Source organism: Podarcis melisellensis (assembly GCF_964234715.1).
Source record: "Podarcis melisellensis genome assembly, chromosome: 6".
NCBI classification, from domain to species: domain Eukaryota; kingdom Metazoa; phylum Chordata; class Lepidosauria; order Squamata; family Lacertidae; genus Podarcis; species Podarcis melisellensis.
In genome coordinates this window covers 93586736-93599148 of record NC_138538.1, presented here as the reverse complement: position 1 = coordinate 93599148, position 12413 = coordinate 93586736, and the positions used below count along the sequence as shown (strand labels likewise).

The 12413-nt window shown below is 45.6% G+C and overlaps 1 protein-coding gene across 1 annotated transcript in view; it reads left to right on the top strand.

The window, feature by feature from the left end:
• Nucleotides 1-272: 272 nt before the first annotated feature.
• The window catches only part of FAM163A (family with sequence similarity 163 member A), a 104426-nt gene continuing 92285 nt past the window's right edge, over nt 273-12413 (top strand). Inside the window, exon 1 of the mRNA XM_081915200.1 lies at nt 273-1563. The gene's annotated coding sequence lies outside the window, so the exon portion shown is untranslated. The remainder of the gene's footprint in view (nt 1564-12413) is intronic.

The following is a 12413-nucleotide window of genomic DNA, read 5'->3' as shown; positions in this document are numbered from 1 at the left end:
TTTGGCAAGAGGATAATAGAGTTGCGAGTGCACGTACTAATCTCTCTCTTTTAATACTATGACAAGTTTTCATTTGTTCACTTAATCTTTCCTGTTGCATCCTTTTGGGAACGTTCCATGGTATCTGAGCCAAACGGCAGGCACTGGGTCACTGCTTTTCCTCCGCCCCCTTAAAAAAGATACTTGACGCACACTAGTGACCCGCTTTTGGGTGTGCAGCCAGAAAAAAGATGGGGCATTTTGATTTCAAATAAACATGCGCGATCCTATAGGCACGTAGCGGATGCACAGACTCAAAGCAGCCAGCATTTCTTTCGCTTTCTCGCATTGTCTTTATCCTGTTAATAAGAAAATCCGTTTATTTTGGTCCAGGTAAAAGGTCAGAAAAAATAATAATTAAAACCCGGCCAAGCGGACGTAAAGCTTCATTTGCGATGATTGAGGCGAAGGATCAGGATGCGCGCCGCTGATGAGCGCCGATTAATGAGGTTAGAAAAGGATTTTATCCCCAATAACGAGCTACTGGAGAGCTTTCAGCACCACGGACAGCAGCCAAAGGGAGGGCCGGAGCTGCCTGGTTAATCGTATTCAGCGGGCGCTGGCAGCAACTCCTCAGTTAGCATCTGTCGATTTTTGAAACGGACTCCAGAGGGGAGTTGGCAACCTGCAACCTGTTGGGCCAAATGGGCTCGTAGCTCCCGCTCTCTTTCCTTTCGCTCTTCTGCTCTGCAGCTCAAGCGAAATCTCTCGGGGCCTCCTTCCCTCCAGAGGCTCCACCCTTCGGATGCTTCTCAGTCACCGAGTCGGAGCAGAACTCGAAGTTTCCGTGTGTGTGTGTTTAAGCAGATGCTGCAGCTTTTTGGAGGTGGGAGGTGCTCTGCAGCGCCTTCTGCCCTCTTTGCCCAGCTGAGCTGTGCTCAAAGAGAGCGGCTGGCGGTTCTTAGCAGGGGCTCGCGAGGTCCCTGAAGCCCAACCTGGGAAAACGCAAACCGCTTAGCTTTCTTTCCTTCCTTCCTTCCTTTTCAAAACGTCTTTTTAAACGTTGCATTGTTTCAGCGAACTTCAGTGATTTTTGCTCTCCGCGCATCACAGTCTCTTAAACGGGACTGTTTGGAGCTGGCTGAAAACTCGGGGAGTCATCTCAGCAGACTGAGATTGTGGCTTCGGGCTCCTGCTGATCCGCACCCCACATTTACTCCCCCCCCCCCATTCGCATGCTCGTCTCTCCGCCTGGCTTCTCGCAGTGCGCGTGGGCGGAGGAAGGGGGGTCCCCCTCCCCTCGGCAGAGCATGAAGCATCGGCGCCCCCTGCAGCAGGGGGGGATCCAGCACACGCTTTTGGAGAGCCCGGCCAGGAAGCACGCCAGACGCGCCTCGGCGAGAGCTTGAGGGCGCGTGGTGCGCCACCTCCCTCCTGCCCGCGCCGCTGCGCTCCCGCCGCCTTTGCTGCTGCCAGTCTACACACTTTCCACCCGCCACTGCCTTGCCTGCTGGAACCAGGGGTGCTCAGACCCTCGCAGGATAGGCAATCGGCCCATCCAGCCAAAACAGAGACGCCTCCCAGGTAAGTTGCTCTGGAATCCACGCTCGCCTGGGTGCATGTGTGTGTGTGTGTGTGTGTGTTTTTCTTTTTTGCGCCCCTGCCTCTCTGAAAGATCTGTTGGAGGGAATCTGCAGCAAAGTGGCGGCACTGTGGGCTTTGTGACACGAGGGGAAGGGAAGTCCGAAGGGCATTTCCTTGCAAAACGGCGCGAAGGGCTTGCACAGGGTGTGTTTGTGTGGTGTGTTTGTGTAGCGGCAGGGTTGGGGGACCGACCCGTCCTCGCTCCCTCCCTTTTGCGTGGAGAATCGCGGCGCGTTTCCACCTATCTCCAGCTGCCATGGTCTTTCGTTTTGTCGGCTGGAGTGGCACTCCACCGCCACCCCCCTCCCTAGGGAGAATGGTCACTCGGTTTCCCCTAACATCCCGCCCCTTCTGAAGACAGCTTGCTTGTTCTGGGATCCACGGATCTGGCGCGATCGCGCCTTGGAAAACAAACCTGCGCGGCGCGGAGACGCGGTGGAGAGACGCCTTGAGGTTGCTTAGCATTCAGACGGGTCTTCGCAGACCGAAGCTTTCTTCTGCTCTCTGCGCCCTTCCAATATATATATGGATTTGTGTGTTTTGCTTTCCTTCCCTCTGGCTTTCCTTTGTTGGAGAAGGGTGTCTTTGTGCTGGAATTCTGCCAGTGGGGGGATGCAAAGCAAATAAACACAAGATTGTTGAGTTACGCTGGGGCTGGTTCCTGCCCGCTCCCTTTGACAGACCTCCAAGGCGTTTTGGCTAATTGAACATTTCGGGTTTCTCTTTCTGTAAGAATTAGAAGGATCATAAAATCGGGAGAAAAGAGGGCAACTCTTTGTAGCAGCCTCTGTAAACGAAGCCGGTCCTTTTGCTTGTGAGTTTATGGGTGGTGCTGGAATGAAATCCAGGCATCAAATATAACTACAGAGGGGAGCATTTCCGTATTTTGTTTTGTATTTCCCCTTTTGAGTTACACTCAGGGGTTCCTTTGCCATGAAGGGGTGCAGGCAGAGTAGGATTTCACCCATGAGGCACACTTCCTTAAGAAGTTTTCATTGAGCATTCATTTCAATGGGGCTTGTACAATCTACTTCTCGGTGGATTGTATGTGAGGCTGTCATGGCATACTGTCTGTGTTTTTATTTTCTTCCTCAGGCACCAAAGTATCTCAGGTCAGCCCTGAGCCTGTTTTTATGTTGAATCCAGTTAAGTTGTTGGTGCGATGTAGTCACTAAAGAGACCACATTTACCAGCTCTGCACATAAACGAAACCACACCTGATTCTATCCCAGTAGTCATTACTATGGGATGTTAGGGGGGGCAGTCTTCATCTTTTGCGATCCCTCGTAGCCAAGTAAGATGGTCTTCCGTGAACACAGTCTTAACAGTGAGTCCGTAAGTGACTGTGGAGGCCAATTCTGGATCCACACATTCTTCCACAGTGGGGACATAGGTTTCCCGGGCGGGAGCTGATCATGGTGAGGGTTTGCCAAACATGCCTTCCTCTTAGCACATTTCTCCCTTTTGTCCTGAGTTTGAGCGTCTTCAAAGTCCATGACACCTTTGGTAGAGGCTATTTTCCAGTTGGAGCACTCGCAGGCCAGTGTTTCCCAGTTGTCGGTGTTTCTCAAGGCAAATCTAAAAAAAAGTAATAGAAAGTATTTAAGCCTCTTTTGTTGACCTCTGGTGGGGGACACGCCATGCTCCTTCTGGGGTAGTTTGCTCACTTTTGGTTCCCACCTTGCACTCAGGTCTCACCTGTGGCTCCTAGAAGCATGTGACAGCGGACACACCCTGAGAATGGCTTCAACAGGCCAGCAAAACCATGTGAGGGTGGCTGATGTGTCTCAGACCCTCAGTGAGTTAGGGACTTCTTCTGCATGCAAAGGCAGGCTCCAGCAGATTGAGTGGACAAGACCAGTCCAATGGTCAAGAAAGTGGTTTCTGCATGTGGGAAGAGGGAAGTGAGTTGGCAGATGGGGCTTGTCAACCTGGGAAGGGAGCCCATCTAGGAGAAGGAAAACTCTGATCCTAAACTCCACTGCCTTCTCCTTGAGAGAAGAAAAGGTTAAGGAGCAGGGCTCCCCCCCCCAGTTTATTTCCAGCACCTCTCAGGTGGGTTATGCCAACTTTCAGGTGGGTACCATAGGTGCCAACTCCCTGGGGCCCTGGGTGCCCAAGCACCCACAAAATTCCCCATGAAGGCACTGGGCACCCACAAATTTCGATGCCAGGGCCACGCATGCTGCATGGCACCCACGGCCCGGGCACCCATGGTCGCGGGGCCAAGTTGGCACTCCTGGTGGGTGCCACTGCCATTCTAAGGAAACGAGGGAGGTGTTTGTGATGAGTTCCAGCACCTCTTTTTCTAGAAGAATAGGAGTGAAGCCTCCACAAATTCAGGGTCCCTAAGATGTATGCCTCCTTCTGGCAACTCTTTCAAGCCAAGATCGTGCAAATGTATTGCTCTGTGTGGATGCACCCACAAGCAAGATAACAGTTCTAAAGAAAGAAAGCTTTCTTTGGGTTTAAATGGTGGGATGCCTGAATCGCAACAAGCACGAGCATTTCAGGAGAGGCATTCCCTCCTGTCTGAAAGGAGAGGTAGAAAGCACAGGCTCTTAGAAAGCACAGGCTTGCAAAAAATCCCAAACATCTATTATTATTATTATTATTATTATTATTATTATTATTATTATTATTATTTGCTTGTTGAAGAACTGAGGACACACTTCTAAGTCAGTTAATTGATTCTGTAAATGTATTTATATTTCAGGGTTTTATACAACAACATGTATACAAAAAAAGGTAAAGCCATTAAAAACAGGACTGGCTACTCAAAGTTTTTAAAAGTCAACCTCTTTCATAGAGCAGCTGTGTGTGAAGTGTTGCCTGTGGATAAGCAGTTTTCATGGCTCAGCCTATCCTTAAAGGAAATGTATATCATAACTTTCTTTTGAAAGGAATGTCTGCGAATTAAAACTCATTATCTTGCTGAACAGAAATCTTGGGTGGCTGTCACCATTCAGCAGCCTGTAACTCGTTCTGGCGAATGTACCCTTCAGTCCTGAAAATTGGAAGGGGTGAGAGTTATATGATTATATCTCTTAATAGTGTTTATTGCGGGGAGGGCTCAAGCTGGCAGGGGGAAGGTTTCCCTGGAAATCTTTTATTTGTTTCCTTCTCCACATCCGTAACAGAAAAGCACACTCTGTACTGCATCGTGCTCTGCCTAGCCTGGTCATTTATATCCCTCCAGTGCACAACTCCATATAATAATCTCTGTCTTAGGCTTATCATGGAATTCTAAATGCTGATTCTTGCAAAAGAGCACCTCTTCTTTCTTCTTCTTCCTTTGGCACGGTTTGAACAATGAGTCCGTAAGTGACTGTGGAGGCTGGTTCTGGATCCACACAGTGGGGACATTGGACCTATGAAAACATTCACCATATATTCTGGCTGCTATTTCTCTCCACAGTATTCCTTGTGCATGATTCTGATTGTGTGTGTGTGTGTGTGTGTGTGAGAGAGAGAGAGAGAGAGAGAGAGAGAGAGGACTTTCAAGCATATTTTAGAATATTCTCTGTCTGTTGAGATAGAAAACTTTATCTGGAGAGAGGGTTTTTTTTAGCTGTAGTGTGATGCCAGTTATAGGGTTTCTGTTATAGAACAGCATTTGGGTTTGCTCTGCAGCCAGGCAGCTGCTGTGATTAATATAGCAACAGAAAGCTTAGGTTGTGGTTCTTTGACTGAGCATCTTTACTAGCAGTTTAAGGATTGTAATATACTTTGTAGGTAATTAGGAAAGAGCTTCACTTTGCAATAAAGCTAAAGGTTAATGATCAAACGGATTAAACAAATGCCGATGACACCTAAGGAGTATACCTGCTTTCTCTGTGCGTATTACTCTGTAGTTACACAGGTCTTCACTTTAGCCAGAGATCAGTTTCGAAATACTGTTTATTTGACTAGTAGCCAAAGAGCTGACTAGTTGGTTCAAATCAAAACAATAAAATATATCCTCCGTGACATATAAAAGTGGTGGTGGCAGTGGCTTCTGCTGAGATTTCATGCTGCTTCTCTTTCCTTCTCAGTCATCCGGAGCAGATCACAGGTGGAGAAGCCATAGCAATGCCACCCCTTGGATTCTGCCGCCTAAGGCAGCTGCCTCAGGTCACCTCATGTGTGGGCCGGCCCTGCCTATATAGCATTACACAACTAGCTGACTGTAGGTGACTCTTGGGGCGGCCCTGTGCAAAAGTCAGTTACCTAGGGTTGCCATATTTCAAACAGTGAAAATCCGGACAGAAAAGTATTCCAGATATGTCTGGGAAATTCTTGACATACGGCAACCCTACAATTATCTTTTGAAACTTTTCTGGGCAGCCATTTGTGGTGTGTTGAACAAGGAGTAGCACGGGCTGTTTCTATGTGACCGATGTTGATTCATTCCACTGTATTACTAACTGGCTGCATTTAAAATCTGAATAAGAAGGGGAGGTCAGGCATAGGAAAGATCACATTTATTTGTTTTTCTTTCCCCCTTCTTATTTATTTTTGCCTACAGGGTCAAAATCCTCCCAGGTAGGGACAGCATAATTCAATCCACGGTCACCTTCCTTTAGCAGGCACGAGTAAATTATGGCCTTAATAAAAAACTGTTCCTGGGCAAGATAATTTAATATCGGGATGTTGCTCTTGTCAATTTGCTGTTGACTCTTATGTGACTAACTGTTGGACTTCAACCAGCCCGACGTTCATTTAGAAGAATGGGAAGCAATAGGCATTCTCTCCATTGCAGTCTGATTTTCTTTTTTCTCTCTATGTGTGCTTGTGTCAAATTCAACGGAGGAACTGATGGGAAGTTTTGCTTCTGCACATGACTCTGGCAAACTGCTCTAAGCTGAAGCATTCCTTCCTCACCCACCCTAGAATGTTTAGTTCACATTGAGTTCATGAAACATCGTACCCTGACCTGTTCTTAATGCATGGTTGACCACATCTACGGAATGCGATAGTTATGTTCTTTTAAGTTTTGCTATATCAATCACTAGTAATAGTTTAATAAGGAGGTTTTCATACCTGTCCAATTCTGTGTTCCCTTTCCCAACCTTTAATCTATTGATGATTAATGCCTATATGCAACCTTTTGCATTGTATTTGTGTTAACCAATCAGCAACAAGCACATATGTGGCAATGCTGTAATATTCAATAAAAGGGACTCCCCAAGACATGCTCGAGAGATGCCTCCCATATGACACTTGTTACTCGTCTGTCGTTTATTTCAACCCAACAGGAACAGTCTCCAATGAGAGGTGGTGGAGGATTTTAAGTAGAGGTTGAATCACAGAATCATAGAATTGTGTCATTGGAAGGCGCTCTGGTCCAACCCCCTACGGATCCGGCCACTTGTCATGTATGATCCAGCTGCGATGCCTACATTTCAGGGGGTTGGACTAGATGACCCTCAGGGTCCCTTCCAACTCTGCAATTCTATGATTTCTTTCCCAAGCAATTTTGCAATTTGAAGGTCAGAATCCTAAACATTAATGGGCTTGCTCCTGAAATGAAATATTTAACTTGGCTCCGTTACTGCCTCTTCCTTGAAAGTGTGTTTCATGCTTCATTTGCCAGTGATGTTAAGAGATTTCATGCCATATTTTTGCTTTCCTCTCAGCTGGAAATCTGTAAAGGGTGTGTGCGCACACTCATGAGATGTGCAGAGGTGTGTGTGAGCGTATGTACAAATATGTTCAGTGACCATATGATGCATTCATCTGTGTGTACTTGAATCTTGTTGTACATTTTTCACCTGTTTAATCTGCTTCAATGTGATACTATTTCACTGCAGAACTCCCTGTATAAATGTGGATCTCCTGGGCAGTATCAGTGCCTAGTTTTAACAGAGGCTGAGGAAACAATCATTTGGCATGTACCTGTCAGTTGACTACTTCTTCTTTTTACTATGATCAGGTATTTCAATAATAGGTACTGCTGCGGCAGGAAGGTAAACAGTGTTCCCGTGTGCTCTGGCTTCCGTTACGGTGTTCTGTTGCAGAACAGCAGTGGCATACACTGAGAGGAAGAAAGTGGTGGTTGGTTCAAAACAACACTCTCCCCAGTGTCACTCTCTGCTTGTTCTGCAAGAAGCCAAGTTACAGGGAACCAGGCAGAGGGCCTTCTCGGTAGTGGCACCCGCACTGTGGTTGGTTCAAAACTGCCACCAAATTTCTGTCAACCAAAACTGCCAACCAAATTTCAGAGGAAGACAGTGATTTTAAACAATGGTAGAGGTTTGAGTAAAGTGCTGTGGAATCCCTGATGACTCCTTGATGAGGTAGCTGAAGAATGGAAGTGAGAGAAGTTTGAGTACAGTAAGACAGGGGAGAACACTGAAAGGGGGGAAAGTGGATGGTTTAAACCCCAGTTGAGGTTTGAGTAAAGCTTGTATGGAATAATACTGAGTGGCCATTTCAAACAACAGAGGTTTGGATAAAGCAGGAGTGGAGAGACACAGAAGGGAAAGTGCCATTTAAAACAATGTCAGGCAGAGGGTTGAGTAGTTATTATTATTATTATTATTATTATTATTATTATTATTATTATTATTATTATTATTAATACCCCGCCCATCTGGCTGGGTTTCCCCAGCCACTCTGGGCGGCTTCCAACCGAATCTTAAAATACAATGGTCTGTTAAAAATTAAAAGCTTCCCTAAACAGGGCTGCCTTCAGATGTCTTCTAAAAGTCTGGTAGTTGTTTTTCTCTTTGACATCTGGTGGGAGGGCGTTCCACAGTGTGGGTGCCACTACCGAGAAGGCCCTCTGCCTGGTTCCCTGTAACTTGGCTTCTCGCAGAACAAGCAGAGAGTGACACTGGGGAGAGTGGCAGTTTAAAATAAGGTTTGAGTACAGCAAGAAGGGATTTTGGAAAGCCTCTGTTCTGCCAGCTGTTTAGTGTTGGCTTCTATGTTGCACCCATCTCTCCTATTTATCTTTGTTAAAAACAGTTTTAAAAAGCGACAACAACCTGTCCGTGCCTCTCCATCCCAGCTTTACTCAAACCTCTCCTGTGGTTTAAAATTCCCATTTTCCTCTCAGTAATATTCTGCTCCTACTTTACTGAAACTGCTGCTGCTGTTTAAAACAGCCACATTTTTCCTTTCAGTGTCTTTCCCTTCTCACTCTACTCAAACGTCTCCCTTTTTCATTCCTCAGCTGCCTCATATGTGTGAGAGAAAATATGAAGAGCCCTCAAATATTCCACAGTACACAATGTATTTAACTCCTGGCACTGTGCGTTGTTTTCATCATGAAGTTCCAGATTCAATGTACAGTGGTACCTCGGGTTACATACACTTCAGGTTACAGACTCTGCTAACCCAGAAATAGTGCTTCAGGTTAAGAACTTTGCTTCAGGATGAGAACACCGCTCCGACGGTGTGACAGCAGCAGGAGGCCCCATTAGCTAAAGTGGTGCTTCAGGTAAAGAACAGTTTCAGGTTAAGAACGGACCTCCGGAACGAATTAAGTACTTAACCTGAGGTACCACTGTAGTAATTTAGAAGATATATTTTATTAACAAGCAAACACCCATATATGTACAACATTCATAACTGAACTAGCTGCATAATGGAACAAGCTGACAGCTTGGCTCTTCAGATACAATAGCGTATATAATCATGGGGTGTGGGCCTAAAAGAGGCTGATTATAGGAGAGAGGAAGAATGGGCCATGATAAAGAGACTTAGTGGTTTTAATGGTAGGTGATGTTGCTATGTTGTATTATATTATCTATGTTCATCGATTTATTTCTTGGAGTTAAGAATAAGACTGGGATAAACTGTGTTTGCTGAGCCCGTATTTTATACAGTCTGTATATGATACTTGTTAGTTAATGTGTGGTGTGTTATGCCTAATAAAGGATTTTGAATTGAATAGGAGAGAGGATGAGCCATGGGCGGGGAGAGGTCTGTGTTCAAGGGAGAGTCGAGAAAAGCAAGGAGCAGGGGAGATAATGAGGGGAAGTAAAAATGGAGGTGCAAAAAAGGAGGGAGTGGGGCAGATGAAAGCGGAGGCATGAAAAGGTCTGCAGAATAGAAGGGATGGTGGATTTATAACTGGGCAGAAGGTAAAAAGAGGGCTTGGTAGCTGCAGTGTGGGGGAGAAAGACGATGCAAGCCCTCTGTGTGCACGGAGGGGTTGCACAAAAGGAGGGTGGGGAGGCAGGGAGTGAGAGAGATACCTGGTGCAAAGTGGGTCTTCAGAAGAGAAGATAGAAGTGGCTTCAGAAGTGAGGTTGGGCTGGGGAAAAATGAGCTTTGGTAGTTGCAAGGGGTAGGGAAAAGAAGCTCTAGAGGGTTAATGTGAAGGGAATAGCAGGGGATAGATGATCAGGCTGAGGAGAGGCACAGCCCCTGGTACATACATAAATAGATTATCTCCCCTCCACCCGCGGTTTCCCTTTCCTCCCGTCCTTCCCTTTGAGTTCTCCCGAACTCATCAGGCTGGATGTTAACAAAGCTGGGCGTGGATGAGGCATAATAAATGATGTCATGACTACAAAATTAAATAAATGACCTAACGGCTGCAACACCCAACTTAATTGTCTTGTTTTTCTTCATCCTCCCATCCCTTGCTTTGTGTAACATCCAGCCTGATGAAGAATTCTAGAGAATGCAAAAGCTTTTCCTCCGTTTTGTGACGTTATGGTTTCTTCAAATGGAAATATTGACTAGCTATAGATTTTTGAGAGTTCCCCTTTATGGACCAAAATGCTTGCTTTTTGCTTTTCCTGTTTCTGGAGGTGTTTTGTAATGTATAATATGTAATACCGTATTTTTTGCTCTATAAGACTCACTTTTTCCCTCCTAAAAAGTAAGGGGAAATGTGTGTGCGTCTTATGGAGCGAATGCAGGTTGCGCAGCTATCACAGAAGTCAGAACAGCAAGAGGGATTGCTGCTTTCACTGTGCAGCGATCCCTCTTGCTGTTCTGGCTTCTGAGATTCAGAATATTTTTTTTCTTGTTTTCCTCCTCCAAAAACTAGGTGCGTCTTGTGGTCTGGTGCGTCTTATAGAGCAAAAAATACGGTACATACTGATGCTATACAACTTAGCTGTGATTCCTAACACATTCCTGTCTGTTTTATTCAGAAGTGAGTTCTACTGTATTGACTGGGTTTACTCTCAAGTAGGTGAGCCTTGAAATGCCCAGACTGCCATCAGCTCTGTCTGTTGTTGCCCCTGGCTCTGCCTATGGTTAACTATCCTGCTGTCAACTCTGTCCCTCCAGCAACAAGAGGCACCAGCTGCCACAGATCCTGTGCACATAGCTCCGGAAGTTCTGGTTTGCATCTCCCTCTGTGTGAATGGAAAAACAAACCATGATGCGGTAGCTTAGCATTCTATGCAAACTCTGAATTGTGGGCTTTTTTGCCTTAACAAACCATGATTGCTAGGCCTGCAACAAATGCTGGCTCCCCTTTGTGGTTTGTTTATCTGCTTCCATGAAGGGAAAAGTGAAGCAGAAGGGCTTGTCTGGAAGCGGTCTTGTATGGTACAGCAAACCAAGGCTTTGCATTACGTACGACTGTGGCCAATGTGTTAAGTCATTTGGCAGTGATTTCCAGAACTGAACCTACCTGGCATCAAAAGGAGATAAGGCAAATTCCTCCATTGATATATCTCCCAAAATCTGGTAGCTAAGTCTGCTCTATTCCGGTTTCTGCCAACCTAGCAGTTCGAAAGCACACCAGTGCGAGTAGATAAATAGATACCACTATGGCAGGAAGGTAAATGGTGTTTCCGTGCACTCTGGCACTCGTCACAGTGTCCCGTTGTGCCAGAAGCAGTTTAGCTGTCTGTGGACAAACACTGGCTCCCTCTGCCTGAAAGCGAGATGAGCGCTGCACCCCATAGCTGCCTTTGACTGGACTCAACCGTCCAGAGGTCATTTACCTTTTTATTTTATTTTTTACCAGCTTCCAGGTACACTGATGCAGCAAAATAGCCCAGGTTTCCCACCATAACTTTCTGTGATGCAATATGGATATAACCAATTTGTTCATTGTTGGAAGGGCAGAAGTACTACATCTTATGTGTGTGCCTATTAATATGTAAAGCGTGGCCTTTACGCAGGGCGTGGCCTTTACGCAGGGGGATTGGGACTGGATATTTAAGGGCAAAGACGCGCTGAAGTAGAGACAGTCTCTGCAAATGCTTTATGGATGCCAGAAATGTGTTGTAAGGATCATCAACCAATAGAAAGGCTTTGTTGATATCATGAGAAAACTCACTGGATATATGAGGCCACTTTGAAAGGGACATTGCGTAGCTGCCTGGACTTCCTGAAATGACCATAAAGTTGTTTGTTTTCCATGTGGAAAGTGGTACCTATTATATTTTAATTTATTTATTGAATTTATATCTTTCCCTTTCTCTTGAAGGAGCCCAGGGTGACATATGACAGTAGATAAATGGATAAATTGTTTGACAGCTGATTTTTATATTTTCTTCACAAAAGGCATTGGTAGTCAATGTCAAATTTTTGGCATCATGAATTAGCAAATGTTTTAGAATTCAAAGGAGAGAAGTGTACCATAGCTGTATGATGGATGGTGTTGCTGGGGGTGATGATTGATAGTTTTGACTGTAATCTTCTGAAGTGTCCTTCTCATCCTATTTAATAACAAATATTCCTGATCATCCTCTGGAAGTGTATCTAACCAGTGATGAAGAAGGATTTGGAAATGTGGAGTTTGAATAATAATAATAATAATAATAATAATTTTTAAAAATGTCACTTATGCGCTGCCCTCCCTGGCCAGAGCTGCGCTCAGGGTGGCTAAC